This window comes from Anolis sagrei, chromosome 2 (genome assembly GCF_037176765.1).
Source record: "Anolis sagrei isolate rAnoSag1 chromosome 2, rAnoSag1.mat, whole genome shotgun sequence".
NCBI lineage: Eukaryota > Metazoa > Chordata > Lepidosauria > Squamata > Dactyloidae > Anolis > Anolis sagrei.
In genome coordinates this window covers 190187174-190205849 of record NC_090022.1, presented here as the reverse complement: position 1 = coordinate 190205849, position 18676 = coordinate 190187174, and the positions used below count along the sequence as shown (strand labels likewise).

The 18676-nt window shown below is 38.5% G+C and overlaps 1 protein-coding gene and 1 long non-coding RNA gene across 3 annotated transcripts in view; one reads left to right on the top strand and one right to left on the bottom strand.

Annotated features, from left to right (window-relative positions):
* Positions 1-17529, top strand: part of LOC137096116 (uncharacterized) — a 29011-nt gene extending 11482 nt beyond the window's left edge. Inside the window, exons 2-4 of the long non-coding RNA XR_010909287.1 lie at positions 5415-5536; positions 7001-7091; positions 17151-17529. This is a non-coding gene — a long non-coding RNA (uncharacterized lncRNA). The remainder of the gene's footprint in view (positions 1-5414; positions 5537-7000; positions 7092-17150) is intronic.
* The window catches only part of ATF7 (activating transcription factor 7), a 122060-nt gene that overhangs the window by 88669 nt on the left and 14715 nt on the right, over positions 1-18676 (bottom strand). The gene's annotated exons all lie outside the window — the stretch shown is intronic.

Here is an 18676-nt window from a genome sequence, read left to right as displayed (position 1 = left end):
GGTCAAGGGAACAAAAGCATTGTGGTTTAGGCATATGTATTTTGGGAGGGTTTTTTAAAACAAGTATGGGGGCTTTAGGAGGCTTCGGGGATCACACTTAGGGGTCCAAAGGGCCATGTGAAGCCCATAGGTTATACTTGATCCATCACTGATTTGCAATTCCCATTAGCTCCACTTTCTATGTTCTTTGATCAGGGCCTTTGACGGAGGTGAAGTTTAAAGTATATGTAGACAATCTGTACAGGAAACTCTACACACATGCAGACACATAGAACTAAAGCATAAGGAAATAAATTCAAGTCATCTTGATGTGATATTTCCAGTGGGAGAAATCTAAAAAAAAAATGTAATTAATTCAGGGATTATAGTAATGGTGCTCCAATTTACAAGGCCATCATATAGCTCCCTCGTGGAAAATCGCAAAACTGATGGTAAAAATGGCTTGTCACTGACTATAGCCCAGGATAACAAAGCTTCAGTTCTATTATATTGTAAATGAAGCTATTCTTATTAATAAAAAGGTAAATAAAACAACCCCTTATCATGTAAACTCCAGAAATAATAGCTCTAGCAACAACTGTTTAATAGTGGGATTTAAAAATCTGTAATAAAGCAAACATCTCTTCAGGGAATTTGCCACATTAACACACTGCGACTGTTTATATTCTAATCATCTCCCAGTTTGAGTCCTGTTAGAAGCTGACAAATGTTCTTGTAGCAAAATGAGACAATTACAGGTAAAAATGATTATTTGGAAACACAAATTCTCCTAGGGCTGCTTTACATATAAACACTATTAGAATTTGTGAATTCAAGATCTGGAATATACTCAGTTGAACCTGATTAAATAAATACAAGGTGCATTGAAGCAATCTTTCTTCACGCATTGGTGTATTTACGGAAAAATACTGCCCTCAGGGCTATTTTGGCGCGTGTTGATGGTTGTCACATTTGGATGGTTGTATTTCAAGACAAAAGGTGGGATTGCTAGTGTTCACTTTCCTTTCCCTTCTCTTCTCTTTCATAAATTTCCTTTATTTTCATGTCAGGAGCGACTTGAGACACTGCAAATTGCTTCTGGTGTGAGATAATTGGCCATCTGCAAGGATGATGTCCAGGGGGTGCCTAGATGTTTTATAATCCTGTGAGAAGCTTCTCTAATGTCCCTGTATGAGAAGCTGGAGCTGACAAGTGGGAGCTCATCCCGCTCCCTGGACTCAAACCGCTGACCTTTTTGTTAGCAGTCCTACCAACAAAAGGGTTAACCTATTTGAACTGCATGAGAAGTGGTTTAATAAATCCAATCAAACCATGGCTTACAATCTTGTCTAAAAGGTTGATTCAAACTACAGTTAGCTCTAGTAAACTGATATCATGCATGATTAATAACATGGCCTTGAAGACTGACAAAAAACATCTAAAAACTGTGTGAGACAAGAAGTACTGATCAAAATGTAGTGACAACTAAAACCATAAGTATGCAACTCAAATGACTGAATAAACAATTTGTTTGGCTAGAATATGCATCAAATAAATAATTATTTCGGTCATAGAGCAGCACAAAGAGTATACATTTCAATTCATTTAGAACTCATTTTTCTTCCAATGTTAGACCCAAGACAGGTCAAACTATAGAATAGTCTTAAAATGGGTTATAATAACACTTTAAACAAAATATACTATTCTAATAAAACAGAATTAACATAAATCAGTTTAAAACCCTAAGAGCAACACTCCCTATCAAATGTCCTCTCTGTAATATTGAGCTGATTGTCAATAGCCTGTTTAAATTGGTTTGTGTCTGCCAGGAGAAGGAAAGGAGACGGACAGAAGGAGAGCCAACCCAGTGTCCCATGGGAGAGGGCTCCACATCCTGGGAGCAGACCACTGAAGAGGCTTCTCGCATGTCCTCATGAGGCACCCTTCTGCCCAATAGCTCTCTCTAAGGATACCAGAACTTCAGATAGTCCAGACCCAATGAATATAAAACTTTATAGGTCATAACAAGAACACTTAATTGTACTTGGAAATAAGCCAGTGAAGCTACTGTAACAGGACAGCTGCATGTTCTCTGCAACTAGTCTCAGTTCACTGCCTTGTCACAGTTGTTTGGGGGCTCCAAGACAGACCAGTGTACAGTGTATTGCAATAATCTAAACTGTACATAATCAAGGTAGGTGTCACTTGAGCAAGATCAAACATCTCCAGACACATATGTAACTCGTTTTCACTGTGCCAAGGCACTCTTAGCCACATCAGAAAATTGGGCATCCACGCTTAGGCTGGGTTCAGGAGTATACTTGAGCTACAAGCATGAAATTTCAGGAGAAGCAATCACTCAGCTGACCATGGGCTGAATCTTTCAATTGACCAGGACACCTTTGCGCTTTCTGCAATTTCTTCATCCCCTTTCAATCTATTATTGACAACAGAAAACTGAACAGCTTCCTTTGTTCTTAATTCTTGGAAGTTTTTCTCAATTCACTCCTCAAAGAAAGACTGGGACTACTGAAAAACAATGGTGCAAAGTCTGAAAAGAAAGAGGCAGCACAGAAGGTTACCACTAATGGCATCAATAGCCATTGGCAGGTCAAGGAGAACCAAAAGGAAGACAGACACCTCCTTTCCCATCCAGCTCCTGGTACAGGCCAACTAACTATCCCATATCCAGATCTGAAGCCAGTTTGGAATGGAGCTAAATCAGGCATGGAAAAACTTTGGCCCTCTAGATGTTTTCGACTTCAACTCTCACAATACCCAACACCAGTAAACTGGTCTTTCTGGGAGTTAAAGACCAAAACACCCGGAGGGCCAAAGTTTGCCAATGCCTGATCTAAATAACCCATCTTATTAAACAAAAAAAGCACCTATAGCTGGAAAACCGCAATGTGTATCAGAAATTTGCTCAAAAGGCTGTTGTACACTGGCCAGTAATGAGTAAGTATGGTATTTTCAGTTTTTTCTTCAGTAAAGTCCTCCCCACAGCCTTTTTATACGTAACGGAACCTGATCCCGCTGTGTTGAGGCATTTACTGCTCCCTTTATCAACTTGGCTCACCCACATCTGGTCATTCTAAATCCACATCTTCAAGCTGCAGAAATTGAAACAATTCAATAACACAGGACAAGCAAGAATCAAAGTTACATTCAGCGGGCCTGTATCAACCATAGCATTCAAGCTAAAGTACATCTGAGCAATTTTGTCTGCAAAGTACTGTATTTTCCAGCATATAAGACGACTGGGCGTATAAGATGACCCCCAACTTTTCCAGTTATAGAGTTTGGGATATACTCGCCGTATAAGACTACCCCTCTTCCAATGCACACCAAATAAAAATTTAAAAAGCATCAGATTTGATTTCAATATGGTAATTTTCCTATTAGTGTACCTCCTTCTCTGCCTCTCAGATCTCGCACATGTGCACCTGCACCGCTTCACTGCAGTCTTCAGGAGAAAGATCTGAGAGGCAGAGAAGAAGGAACGGTAATAGGATACAAGGGCAGGCCAGACATGTAAAAGAGGTGTGTTTTTCTGGGCCCAGAGCCACTCTATGTGTTTTCTGGGCCCAGAGCCACATCCCAGGCCCTCCGGATGCCTGCAGCTTGCTCCGTCCTTCACTTACAACTTCCCGGTGAGGCACCCCTTCACCTCACCATCGGGACTGCATTAAATCCACAAATCCTGATGAATGGATTTTCTTCTATTGTACTTGTACAGCATTGCCCTTGATGCTTTCATACAGTCGCTGCATACGGCAGGGACACAGCCACTGTCATTTTTGAGCTCCCCCCACCATATGCAGCAACCACAGATTCTCCAATCCAGATTGGAAGTTTCAGCACCCACTCTATAAGATGACTCCCGCGTATAAGACTACTCCCAGTGTATAAGACTACTCCCACGTATAAGGCTACTCCTGCATATAAGATGACTCCTGACTTTTGAGAAGACTTTTTGGGTTAAAAAGTAGTCTTAAACGCCAGAAAATACAATATGTAAGGTTGTGTCTTTTAAAATGAATAAAATTTGCTTAGAACACTAAAATTTTCATTTAGTGTACTAAGCAAAAGGTTTGGCAAGATTGGGCATTACCAGCAAAGAAATTCCTGCTTTTCTAATACACACACATACATGCACACAGGGATCAGCTCCATGCATCTCCTTGTAAAGACACAGGACAATAAACAGCTGCTTAATGGCTATTTTCTATTTAAAACCGACATAACCTGAGTACAGCAGTGTTGTGTACTTCCAGAATGAAAAAGGTGTTTATGAAAAGGTCTTAAGATAAGCCCTTCTGAGGCTGACCTAGAGGCAATATTCACAAGTCACAAGCTTTAAGAAGACCAGTGGGATTTACAAGAACGGTCTGAACCCTTTTTTCACCAAAAATCATACACACACACATCCAGGTAATTTTGCAAAGCCTGAAGGCACACAAAGGTTCAAGGTTTTATGTGACAGCACATGCCCTGCTATAAGAGGGCATAATTCAGAGTGCTTTCAAACATTACAAACTAAAGGCAGCTCTCAAAACATACAGTGCATTTTGCTCACATCATTTATATTTCTGCTGAAATGTGAAAAAAGAATGGCTCAGGACCCAGGGGAAGACACAAAGGCCTGAGAAGTATGTCTGCATGTTTCATATGTTTGCTGCTTGTGCAGAGTGGAAGGGAAGCTGCTATATTTCATACATGAAACAAATTTAGGGAAAGTCTTTACAGAAAAGATTGGGCGGCTATAGCACTGAACATCTTGGGCAGTGTTTGTCAAACTCTGCTTCTCCGGGTATTTTTGACTTCAGCTCCCACAATTCCTAAAAGCTGGCTAGGATTTCTGGGAGCTGAAGTTCAAAACACCTGGAGGAGCAGAGTTTGACAAACACTGATCTAAGACACGTGGCCCTAAACATCAAAATACTGTATTTCACTAATTTTAAGATGCATTTTTCCCCAAATCTAGAGCCCAAAAAATGGGTGTGCTTAAGAATCAATGGCTCCCTAGATTTGTGTTTCCTTAAAAAATCAAACAATAACACTGTCTTTCCCATAAGAGAGAAGGAAGCACACAGACCAGTAGCAGAGATCTTTTGTTGTATATTGCCATATAGAATCTACCCTTTGCAAAGAGGACAGTTTTAATGGCTGTCAAATTGGCAGTTCTATTTAAAAGTCACATTAAAAAAATACCCTTCCCTCATATTGTCGGAGATTTCATTTCAAATGTGAAGTATATGAGATGTGTATTCTCATTTGATCAATATGGGGAGATTACACCCAATCTAACCCAATTAAATTGCCTCAATTGAGCTCAAATGTAGTAACAGACATGGCTTATGACTGGATACTTGGGAATAAAGTGTCTTTGCTCTTACATAATCAGGTCTTTTTTCTTCCTTTTTTTACCTGAGGTGCCACCTACTACTGCTAGAGACATACACAACTTTGAGCTTTTAAGGAACTGACTCACATTTACATACATCTGAACAGGATGACACAGTCCTCCACCTATACCCATCAGTGAATCATTCAGGTATCAGCAAATATTGTTGTGATTCCTTCCGCTTATTAAGACTTTTCTTTATAGCAAGGTGGCAAATCTTTGCCTTCCAGATGTTTTTGCCCTATAGTTATCATCAGCCCTACACAGATGGTCAATAAGAGATTCAGCAGTCTGTAGATCAAAATAAATGGAGTATCAACATTCTCTACTCCTGCCAAAAGTTTTTAATTGAGACCCTTCTGAGACTGACCATTTACACATAAGTCACTGATATGGATAAAATCCCTCACTTGTTTTCAGGAACTATTTCTGTTCTACCCAGAGCTTGGAAATCAGATGTTACAAGTAAAATTATTTTGGATTTCAGAAAATTTTGGATATTTAAACACCTGTACTTGCATATACCTATATAATGTATATATTCATTCATGGAGTTGGCATAAATCAAAGTCAGCTAGACAAATGTTAACTACAACACTTGAACATATGTATATAATGAGATATCTCGGAGAAGAGATAAAAATCAAAACCTAAAATGAATTACATTTCATATACAACTTATGGACATTGCGCAATGGTAGATTTATACAATACCTTTCATAATTTTTACATGAAACAAAGTTTGTTTATAGTAAACCATCAGAAAACAAAGGTGTCCCTATATTAGCCACCCATGTGAACAACTCTGGATTTTGGAGTATTTGGGATACTGTGTGTATATGTGTGTGTCTGTGTCTGTGTATAGAGAGAGAGAGAGAGCGCACTCAACCTTTATGGGGAAATCTGGAACTGTTTCTATTTTTTCCCCATTGCCTTAACCAGGATGTTATTAGGCTATTTCTTAAACCAGCAGTTCCCAAACTGGGCTCCATGCAAGCCTCACTGGATGCCCTGATATATATTAAAATCAAATTTCAAATGGATTTTAAAATAAAATATTATCTCTTTCCATCAATAAATCTCACTATTACCCATTTCCACCAACACTTCTAGGCTCTATTTAATGATACCTGCATCTCTGGCTACCAGATCTGATAGTAATCAAAGCCCAGGTCACCATATTTTGCAGTGTCAGAACACAAGTATTCAAGCCTCACTCATCATTTCTGCTCAGTATCAATCCTCCCCCCAACTTTTTTTGAGAGGGTGACACAGTGCCCATCCAAACCAAAAGGAAACTTAGCTTGTCTAAACAACTTTTTAATCCAACTTCTAAAACATGGGGAAAAGTATTCCAGTGCTTGGAGGCTGTATACATAATTCTATTTTTAAAAAGAGATGAGAACTCATGTCTGATTCATAGATGGCAAGGGGAAGCAGAAGGCATGCTACCACAAGTGACTGGTTGTACCGGGACATAAAGCTCATAATCCACTTTGTTTACACATCCAACGGATGAGTCAGAGGCTGAAGTGAAGGTAGGACAGGGAGCAATGCACACTTCCTAGTAAAGCAAAGAACTCCTGACTCATTTTCTTTTCCACTTTGGTTTAGCAAATCATGCAAATTACAGTGGGACCAACATCCTCATGCTTTCTCCATACCTCATCACATTGCATGTGACGGTCAGTTTAACAAGCCAAACGTAAGTACATGTAATTGCTCAGCTCTAGAGAAAAAGCACTATTCAGATTTGAGAAGCATATGAATAATGAGATTTGGTGTGGATTTTTTAGCTGATTGATGTATATACATTAAAAAAAGAAAAGGCAGAAAAAAAGACAAAAGCAAAGATGGGGGAAAGGAGAGGAAGACATAACTAAAGCACTGTAGGACTCTGACTCCCTCCACCCTATCCTAACTGTAATGAGAAAAATATTATTCTACCATTAAAGAACCAACTAAACAATCATGCTAATTACTAACAACTATCAGGACATATTATGACATTGTTAATTTTGTTTTTGCTCAAAAATGCCACAAACATTAGATTTCTTATTGCTCAAAATATCTTCATTTGACTTTCATTAATTTGGACAATTGGCTGGTTCAATGACCTTAGAAATCCATTCTTCTATTGTTGATGCAGTGTGGTGGTGTTAAAAACTGAAGCTGAAAACTTAAGTTTGCTTAATGTTGAGCAGTGAAGGCAATGTTTATCACTCCTTCTGTGAACTCAAATTGTGAATGGTGATGGGACAGTAGCCGCAAGACAACCTCTAAGAAACAAAACAGAAATAAAAGCATAACCAGGGAAACCACCAATGTCTGCAGAACTTTGTGGCTCTTTCAAAAATCTACACAGGACATTTTTTAAAAGAAAAATCCCAACATACTAAGCATGACTAGATATGCTCAATGGGCATGGAAGGCTAAATATGAGTTGGAAAATAAAATAGGATAAAATTGAATATCCTGGATGACAGCATGGCTAACCTGCTGGAAATCTGAACAAGAACAGTTCCATAACTGAAACACTGTCTATATGAAGGATTATGAAAATGTTTAGGGCAAAAGGAATTAAATTTTATCAACGTATAAGCTAGAGTTAAAAACATGGAAGGGTACAAGAAGGTGGGAGATTTTGTGCCCTGTGATATCTCTTGCCCTGGATCTGATTAGATTACCAAAGATATCAGCCAAGACAAAAGTTAATCCAAGGTAGTGTACCCTTCACTCTTTCAAGTTTGCAAGAGACACAACTCACCCATGGCATTTTATTTCTTTTTGTTCAAAAAGGGGGTGGTGATTGGGGGCTCATGACAGCTGCCTTGTGGAGCTGTACTTTCTACACTCCAGTACACAGAGAACACAATTTACAATGAAGTATTAAAAGGCACCCTAATTTGAAGTTTACAGAATGTCTAAAGCAGGAGTGGGCAAATTGATGAGTGTCATTTCTGAGTCATCAAAATTTGCATTTCTAATGGCCTGAGTCACCAATATGATGCACTATGCCCATATCTGTGATGGATATGTTCTAGGGCTTCATGTGGACACACAAAACCCTTCCAATGGAAGTATATCACAAAGTTGCACTAGAAAACCTATGAAATACCTTCAGAGGACACCTCTCTAGGCAACGCTAGGTTCGCCAGAGCAACTTTATGGTCAACTTCTGGCATAAGCATCCGATAGAATTACTAGAAAATGCCTAGTAATGACGTATTTTGTCAGACACTGGTAAATGAAACTGCAACTACTGGTTCCATGGACACGAGGATTGTATCCTAATCCATGTCTGCTCCTATCAAAAAGGAGAATGAAAAACAGGATTCTCAAATTAATCCACCTATGAAGAAGGAAGATTAATTTTTCATCCAAAGTCAGGAACTGACACTGGACATTTCTGCGACTGTTTACACCAATAACAGTGACCAACTGGCTCACCAGGTCCACTTCTGTGCCAAAATGAGGGCTCCCTTAAACAAACTTAACTCATTTGTGAGCCGTTTTCCATATCCTGTCTTCAATCACAATTGGAGCTTTCATTTCTGAAATCCCTTTTTAATTTCATTCCGTTAATGATGTACAATTTTCAGTAGTAAATTTCTTAGTTTTGTTTCTGTGGCAGCTCAATAAAGAATCCATTGCAAGAAAGCACACTGATACAATGTACAAGGGGATAAAGAATGATAAGCAAATGTGGCAGCATTCCTACTCCTCCTTTCCTTTTCAAAGAATGCTTTAAACAGCTGAGCTTTTCCTTATTTTCACAATGCCCTCTTTGACAAGTCACTAGTAGAATACTTTCAGAGTGTCATCTAAAGGCATAACTTCTGATAAATCAGTCCCAAAGAGTAGAATCAGACTTACTCTCAAGTAAGCAGAACAGGGATGCTTGAAAAGACAGGATTTCCTGGAATTGCCAGCTGAGAATGGAAAAGAGCATCACAGAAGTATGTGAGTGTGTTTGTGTGGGGGTAGAGTGCTTTGCTAGTTAGATGGCAGAATGGAGCTGATATGGACATCAAATTGAATAAGACACAAGGAGTAGAGATACAATTTCCTTTTTCCTTCTGCACAAAATCTCAGTACAGATTTCATTATAATTGAAAAATCAAATCTGGTCTCAGAAACTATCCCTGTTGACACACAAATACTAGGTGCAGAACAAGTGTGTAAAGAAAGGAGAGATGCATGAGAGAAGAAAGAGCTTTTCCTACTCCAATACTGATGTATCATATTTTGAACTACAGCTAGACTTTGAATTGCTGTGGTTCTATGGTCCATCAGCTGTTACAAATTGAGCATCCCTTATCTGGAATTCTTCAGAACCCAAAATTGTTCACATGGATGGCTGAGACTGGGACATCTTTATCGGCTGATGGTTCAATGTTCATAGACTTTGTTTCATGCACTACATTGTTAAAAATATTGTGCATAAAATTGACATCAAGCTAGGCATATACGAAACATAAATAATAAATGAGTTCTATCTTCAAGATTATGTATATGCAATTTTTTCAAAATCCAAAAAGATTCAAAATCTAGGTTTTTGGTTGTTGTTTTTTTTACTCCCATGCATTTTGGAATATGACATCATCATTTCCTCAGAACTGACAGTGTGATAATTATGCCCTTGTACAACTAGCACCTTGGTCTTTTTTTTTTTTTTTTTTTGTAATGATCTAGTAGAAAGATCATTGGCTTTAGAAAACTTAAACCCAATTCTCCTTGCTTGGTTCATTCAAATCCAGCCTACTTTGCTCTACCACAAGCACTGATGTGATACAATAGAGAAACAAATTACATAGAAATTATAGGAAGAGATAATGTGTTACCTTTCCCAAGTATACCCTACAGAAAAAGAATCCTGTCCATACAAGGTTCCTGGGAGGGACCACATATCATCACTTCTTGTCATTCACAGATACATTTGCAGGCTAATTTCTGTTTATGTTGCACGGAACATGCTTTCCCATTACTTTAAACAGCTTATTAAAGAAGAACAGCTTTGTGCATAAGAAAATTCTTGGACAGCCTCTGAACAGAAAGTATAGGATGCTCTGTTTGTTTCATTAGCACCTCTCCTTCCGTATACCTACTACGTAGGGCAGGTATGAGCAACTCCAGCTCGCTAGGTATTTTGGACTTCAATTCCCACAATTCCTAACAGCCTACCAGCTGTTAGGAATTGTGGGAGTTGAAGTCCAAAACACCTGGAAGGCCGAAATTTGCCTATGCCTGAATTAGGGCCTGGAAATGTTAATTTATTTTAAACAGCTTCCAGAATCTCTTAACAAGTGTGGCCACCATCCATGTTAGCTGCAATCCAAAAACAACCTTTCTTTGATGTGTATACTCCTCAGAGTCCAATCAGGCAAATCCACAATGCAATAAACAATCAGATCCTATGGTATCCTGCAGGTAAGAAGGCTGAGAGTTCTTACATTGTGCTAGAGGTACATGGGCAGAGAAAACAGAATTAAGGCTATTAAAAATCATGGGATGTGATCTCTTCAATGATGCCCTTATTCTCCCATCCCTTCTTCCAGTTATTATCACTTTTTGGGAAAACAAAGCACAAAAGTGAATGCCAAAGCTGCCATTCAAAGGTGCTTTCATGAAAGAAATGAACAGTACACTTTTTAAAAAGAACTTTCAAACGAACACCACATTTTACAGCAAGAAAAGTCCATTTTTCATTCCAGTAAAAACAAATGTGAAAATAAGCAAAACTTTCAACTTCAAAGAGTTGTACACAATACTCTCCCTCAGAAACTCCAACGACTACCTCTGGCTGGGCCAAGGCATGACCTAAGGGTCCTTAAGGAAGCCAATCTTTCGAACGACTGCTCTGCCACTAGCCAGGAGCAATCGCAGGGCACTAGAAAAAGTCCCAATTTGGAGATCCAAACCTGTTCCACACTATTGCCTGTTGTCAGCTATCTCATTTACAGCTTCAAGGCTTACATATTTCTTTTCATCTGATTCTGTAGTTCTTAATGTAGGCTTTATAACATCAAATGAAAACTTTTACTGTGCCTCTTTCAAGCACTTTTTCCTTTTCAAGAGATTTCAAGCTGCTGTATATAATCATAATCTTGAGAGATAAACTATGCCGCTAAGCTTGCTTCACTTCCAACACACAGGCAAGCGGGCAGGCACGCACACACACACCACTCCTGAAGGATACCTGTATTAAAGGACATTTTCATGAAGACCAATAAAACACACAAGAGAAGACAGAAGACATATTACTAAGACTGAGTCTGTTTCCTCTGCCAAACTGGAGTGGGGGACCGGGTTTGGGGAGTTGTGGTCCAAAATTGGAATCTTTCCAAGCTTTTTCTTTGTAGGCATTTATGAATCTAAGGGATTTATGATTACAGGAAACCTATTTGGGGGGGGGGGGGCTGAGTATTTTAAAAATGGGAAATTTGATTCTGTAATTTACAAGGCTCAACAATATTTCTCTCTGGGCAGAATATTCTACAAACAGAGTAGTAAAGCTGTTCCATATCTGTTAACTTAGGGCCCATCTACACTGACCATTTAATGCAGTTTCAACCCAGTATAGAAGAAAGTGGGCTCACTGTGCAGATTATTTCATTGAAAATTCTGGAATCAGTTTGAGGCCTGGGTGGTGATTACACAAACCAAGTATTAAAAATTATATTATTAATTTTTTTAGTGACTTTTCCAAATCAAAGTCCAAGCTCTGGATCTCCACATGGGCTAGATTACTTGATATACACCTTTAGCATCTTCTTTGAATACCATTAATATTTAGACCCCTACTTACTTGAAACACTATTCTAAATCATAGCAGCGATAACACACTGCGGTAATACACAAAAAAACATACATGGGGAAGCAGATGTCATTAAGGGTAATGAGGCTACTAGAATAAAGTTACATATTCTGTATTAGCAGATACTTTTTTACTATTCTAAGCATTACAGAGCATGCTTTTGGCAAGAAGAAAAATTGCAAGACAGAAATACTACACTTCCCTGCATGCTAAGAAAAAATTGACTACAACATGCCATAAAAAGAAACATTCTTCATTAGCTATCAAAAAGCAAGTACAATGATACACAGACTATTGTACAAAACAATAAAACTCCAGACTAAAAAAATACTAGGAAGGAAGTGTATGCTGTGAAATTATTCCTTAACAATGTTTCAGAGGAAACACCATTCAGCAAAATGCTCACTGCAGCTTCTCAAGCGCCTAGGAAAAATACTGACTACCACCAACTAACCCATGAACAGGGTCAAATGCAACCCCATCTATCCTATAGAATCTACAAAAACCCCAATTTTGTGTCCTCCATCTGTCTCAAAATCATACCACTATGCAGCAATACATTCAAAAGTACTGCACATATTATCCTCTGCCACAAAACCTCTTGCTGCAGTTCATGCTTTGCATGCAAACTATTACAAGTTTCAACTCCAGCATCTCCAGATAGAGCTTGAAAAAGGCCCACTTGAAACCTTTGACAATTAAGACTCATAGAACCATGGAATAATAGACTTGGAAGGGACCACATAGGCCACCTAGTCCAATTCCCTGCCATGCAGGTAAAGCACAATCAAAGCACCCCTGGCAGATGGCCATCCAGAATCTGTTTATAAGTCTCTATGGAAAGACCTTGCACCACATTCTGTTGTAGAGAGTTCCACTGATAAATAGTTCTTAAGGTTCTTCCTAATATTCAGGTGGAATCTCCTTTCCCGTACTTTAAACCACTGCTCAAAGTCCCAGTTTCCAGGGCAGAAGAAAACAAGCCTGCTCCCTTCTTCCTTATGAAATCCTTTCATATATTATACATGGCTATCATGTCTCCTTTCAACCTTCTCTTCTGCAGGCTAAACATGACCAGTTCTTTAAGTTGATCCTCATACGACATGGTCTTCAGACCTCTAATCATTTTAGTTTCCCTACTCTGGACCCCTTCCAGCTTGTCAATGTGTCTTTTAAACTGTGATGCCCAGAATTAGACACACTATTCCAGGTGAGGCCAAACCAAAGCAGAATACAAAGGCACCATGACTTCCCTCAATCTAGACCAGTGGTTCTTAACTGGTGGGTCTCCAGATGTTTTGGCTTTCAACACCTAGAAATCCTAACAGTTGGTAAACTGGCTGGGATTTCTGGCCAAAACACCTGGGGACCCACAAGTTGAGAACCACTGATCTAGACACCATACTCCTTTTGTTGCAGCCCAAAATCCCACTGGCTTTTAAGCTGCTGTATCACACTGTTGGCTCATGTTCAACATGTTGTCCACAAAGACTCCCAAGATCTTTTTCACATGGACAAGCCAGGCATCACCCATTCTTTACCTTTGTATTTCATTATTTTCTGCCTAAGTGTAGTATCTTATATTTGTCCTTGTTGAAATTCATTTTGTTAGTTTTGGTCCAATTCTCTAATCTGTTAAAGTTAGGGCTGGCCCTGGAAAGTCTCTAGATCAGTGGTTGTCAATCTGTGGGTCCCCAGATGTTTTGACCTTCAACTCCCAGAAATCCTAACAGCTGGTAAACTGGCTGGGATTTCTGAAAGTTGTAGGCAAAAACACATGGGGACTCACAGGTTGGGAACCACTGGGTTAAGGTCATTTTGAATGCTGATCCTGTCCTCTGGATCCCTCCTAATTTGGTGTCACCTGCAAACTTACTAAGTATGCCCTCTAAAACTTCATCCAAGTCATTAATAAAGATGTTGAATAGTACTGGGCCCAGGAACGAACCTTGTGGCACTGCACTAGTCACCTCTTTCCAGGATGAAGAGGAAGCATTGGTGAGCACCCTTTGCATTCAGTCGCTTAACCAATTACAGATCCACCTAATAGTCGCATTTCCTAGCCCACATTTGACTAGTTTGTTTATAAGGTCCTCTAGGTGACGATCACCAGTCAGATTCTGGCTGGTTGAAATAAGCATCTACTAGAGGAGTCAGGGAGTCAGTGTCTCAAGGGACCATGGGTTGTGTGGGAGGATCACCCTGTAGGTAACCTGGACACAAAACATGCAGGGTTTTGAAAGTCAAAACCAACAGTTTGTACTTTGGGGGAAAAAGAATATTTTTATCATAGATATAAAATACAATTCCTGTGTCCATGGGATTGGTACTTGTGTTTGAAAAAATATGTTACCCAGGAAAGTGAACAAGCCATATTAGTACTCTGATTAAGATTACCACAAAATACCAGGATCTCCAGCTATGTGTAAGAAAAGAATGCTGCCTGGATGGCTGCTGTCTGTAAGAATTCACAGTACATAGGCCTGCATATTATGCAAGCTTGTAGTACACAGGTTCAATTATACAAGAGGACCCCCTCTGTGGATGAAGGTGAGGCAGCAGCTTGCCTACAGTGAGCTCCTAAAAATATTCCCTCTCTGAGGTGCCAAATGCAGCAGGTCATGAATCACAGTGAAAAGAAACAAACTTCTTTCTTGGAGTTTCTCTCACAAATCCAACTCAACAACCCCCAGCTAGTTATATGAACACAAATGACTCAAGAGAAATGATGGACGCCTAGCTGTGCTTCTCTTAGCAGAGGAAGGAGTGAAACTCCTTTATCAGTGCAAAGAGGTGTATAGCTCTAAACAGCAGGGCTTCTCGCTGAGGAGGAGGTTACTTTGGAGAGCTACGCCTAATATGTGGGTCTTTCATTCAACTATTCTCTGCCATGTGGGACAGCAAGTGAGGCATTTGTGTGTGATAATTTGAAAAATACACAATATTTTCAGCTTTCAGCAGAATACTAATCAGAGAAATAACCAGCTGGTGAAATATTTCCCTAGAAAAAAAGGCTTTCAGATTTTGTATCAAAATTGTATTCCACAAAGGATCCCAGTACACCATGAGTACTTCACATAATATGTTGGCATTTCGCACTGTGGTAGACAGGCCAACAGTCTGACACCAAGTTTCTCTTGGTGCCAAAGGATACTAATCTGATGAAATTCTTGCCTGGGAATAATTTCAGAAACTAAAGCCACCAACTAGTAAGCAGTACTTTTTTGCTAATGACAACCATCTAGCACCCATCAGAGGAGTAAGTGAAGACAGTTGGCCCAACTTTACTTCTACTATAGCTTCATATCTCAAATTCTTCATGAAACCATCTGTGTTCATACAGCTAGCTGGGGGATTTGTGAGAGAAACTCTATTATTATTACTCAACATTTCTGGCAAACATACAGTCCACAGCAGCGTAGTTTCTTGAGTATGAAGTTTCGTTCCAGTTTATTTAGCAGTCTTTTTTATTGTTAAATCATACAAACCAAATTGTACAATGTATGGTAGAAAGCTAATGCCAAATTACAAAGACTCAATATGCCAAATCATTTCTCTTTAGAAATATATGTAATGGTATTTTTCAAAATGTAACAGCAAGCCTTAATAAGATTTACACCACAGTTGAATTTAATGCACAACAATCCTAAATCAAAGCTAGTATCCCAAAGATCATTATTTACTTATTTTTTGTGTAAGATATGTATTAATTATTCTTCTCTCTACCAAAGCTCTCTAGCTGATATAAAATGGAATGCAAGTAAGATACTGTTTAAAAACATATGACTGTTTAAAAAACATAAGGAACAAATTTTAAATACCATTTTACAGTGGTGCTAAAATGGGATCAAAGAGCACTAAGTAAGAGTTTGAAGCCAAAAACATACAGACAACTGATGTTCTTGAAGAGAAGGCATCAACAGACTATAACTAATATATATTACACTATGTAACACAATGTTTGTTCCCTGATATAAATGTCATTTCTGAATTGGCTCTATCATAAAAACAGGGGAAAAGTGTATCAAACTGTTAAAAAAAGTGTTTTTGTGGGACATCCTGCAACACATATTAATATCTCATGAAGTCTCAACCAAATGAACATTGTTTGTGGCAGTCTCAGAAGCAAAGTTTCTGGAATATAGCAACTATTTCAAAGTAAGTACCACACAATTAAACAGGAAATAACACTTTCAATCCAGGAACAGAAAATCTTTCATTTTTTGTTACATAGCATTATTATCATGTAGCACTTTTTTATTAATAAATATTTAGATAAGACATGGTTTTCTTGAGGGCAAGATATTAACCAGCAGTAACATCAGGACTGCAAATTTTGGAAAGTGCATTTTTTAAGACTTCTGAATGAAAATTACCAACAATGTAAAATGTGCTGCCCAAAGAACTCTATGGTAACATCTGCCAGAAATCATTTATTTCTAAAGGGTTCACGATCTAAGAGTGATTTAAGACATAAGTGTTTGGTTCATTATAATGTTAAAAATTTCTCTAGTATCATTTTGTTAGCCAGCATGTTCTTTAGAACAGAACTTTCTCGGCTTTTTACTTACAAAAACCTATGTTCCAAGAGGGTAAAATATTGTTCCTAGCACATCTGTTGCGCCGAACAGCAAAGTTTTCACCTGGACAACAAATTTCGATGTTAATTATCCTGTTGCTGCTTTGAAAGCATTAAGTGTACTGTTCCATGTCATCAGAATGATATCAGTAAAACAAACTATTCAATGAAAAGGAGGCGGGCATATATTAAAAGACCAAAGGAATAGGGTATAACATTATTCATGAATAAATCACCTTTCATGAACCCTTTTTTAAAACTGTGGTAAATAGATTTTAGCATTAAAAAAATGCCTCAAATTATCTTCAAAAATTGTGATGAAACACAGAGTTTAAAAAATTCTAACATGTGTAAAATGTGTAACTTAGGTCACAACAGTCCTAAAGTACTCCAGTTCACAAGTGACGAAGACTCATGTACATCATGTCTTTCCAAGTGAGTCCTTTGGACATCTCGAAGTTTGTTAAAAAAAAAAAGTGAAGACCTGGCTATTCGAGCAGGTGTTCGAATAATGAGTGCAATGATTGGTTAATGAACACTGGAATGGATCATTGGATGACGAATTTGGATCATGTTTTTGATGATGAGACGATAGTGAATGGCTATTGTAGTAATTGTTAATTGTTAAATTGTTTATTGTTTATTAATTGTGCAACTATATTAAGTTGATAACTGCTTTTATACTGTAACATTGAATTCTGCTGTCTCTTGTTGTTGTGAACCGCTGTGAGTCGCCTTCGGGCTGAGAACAGCGGTATATAAGCAGGGTAAATAAATAAAATAAATAATAAATATTGCTTCCAGAGGCTCCCCGTGCAACTTGCTAGCAAAATCCATATCAACCTGGTCTCAGCAATGCAACAGCTAATAGTATTCTCAAACTATACATTTGGGTGGTCTTATGTATAACTGAGGACATAAATCCTCCTACTTTATATGTGTGTGGAAATGTGTCCTACAGAACTAATCTAGAGCTCTGTGATCAAGCAAACCAGAGATACTGTAGTTCAGGCATGTGCAAACTTTGGCCCTCCAAGTGTTTTGGATTTCAACTCCAACAATTCCTAAAAGCCTACCGTCTGTTAGGAATTGCGGGAGTTGAAGTCCAAAACACATGGAAGGTCGAAGTTTGTCCATGTATGGTATAGTTTCATTTCTATGTGGTTCTCAATAGCACCTTAACACTCCAACCTGGTGTAACCGCACCAGAGATTAAATTTTGCCATTACTTATGTGTAAACTGCTTTGAGTCCTCCTCGGGGTGAGAAAAACACTGTACAAATACTGTAAATAAAATAAAATAAATAAATAATAAATAAACATTTAGTCTTTTTTCATATGGTATTTTCAGAGCACAGATGAAAAGGAAACTTACTGTGCTCTTTTAACTATGAAACAGAGACCACCATTCTGGCTCATTATGCCTTCTTTTAATGCAACTGAAGGAGTAGTCCCCAGCAACTTCTTATTGGCATTGTTTTAAAAAATTACACCCTGCATTTCTGCTTATCAACACCCTTCCATAGAAGCTGACATAAAGTGAGAACATATATATATAAGTACCAAATGCATTTAAAATTTATAGGTGATCTTTGAAGGCTATTTGAGGAGAAGGAATATATGATGTCAAATGTCCTTACCCAATGGCCTTCAAACTCTGGCTGCAGATGTCAGGTTTCAACACACAGAAGCTCTTGCAAGCAAGGCCAATAATGAGGGATTCTGAAAGCTGAAGTCTAATAACCACCATTTTTTGTTGGGGCAAATACCCACTCCTTAGACCAGTGATTCTTGGCCTGTGTCCCCCCAGGTGTTTTGGTCTACAACTCCCAGGAATCCCAGTCAGTTTACCAGCTGTTAGGATTTCTGGGAGTTAAAGGCAAAAACATCTGGG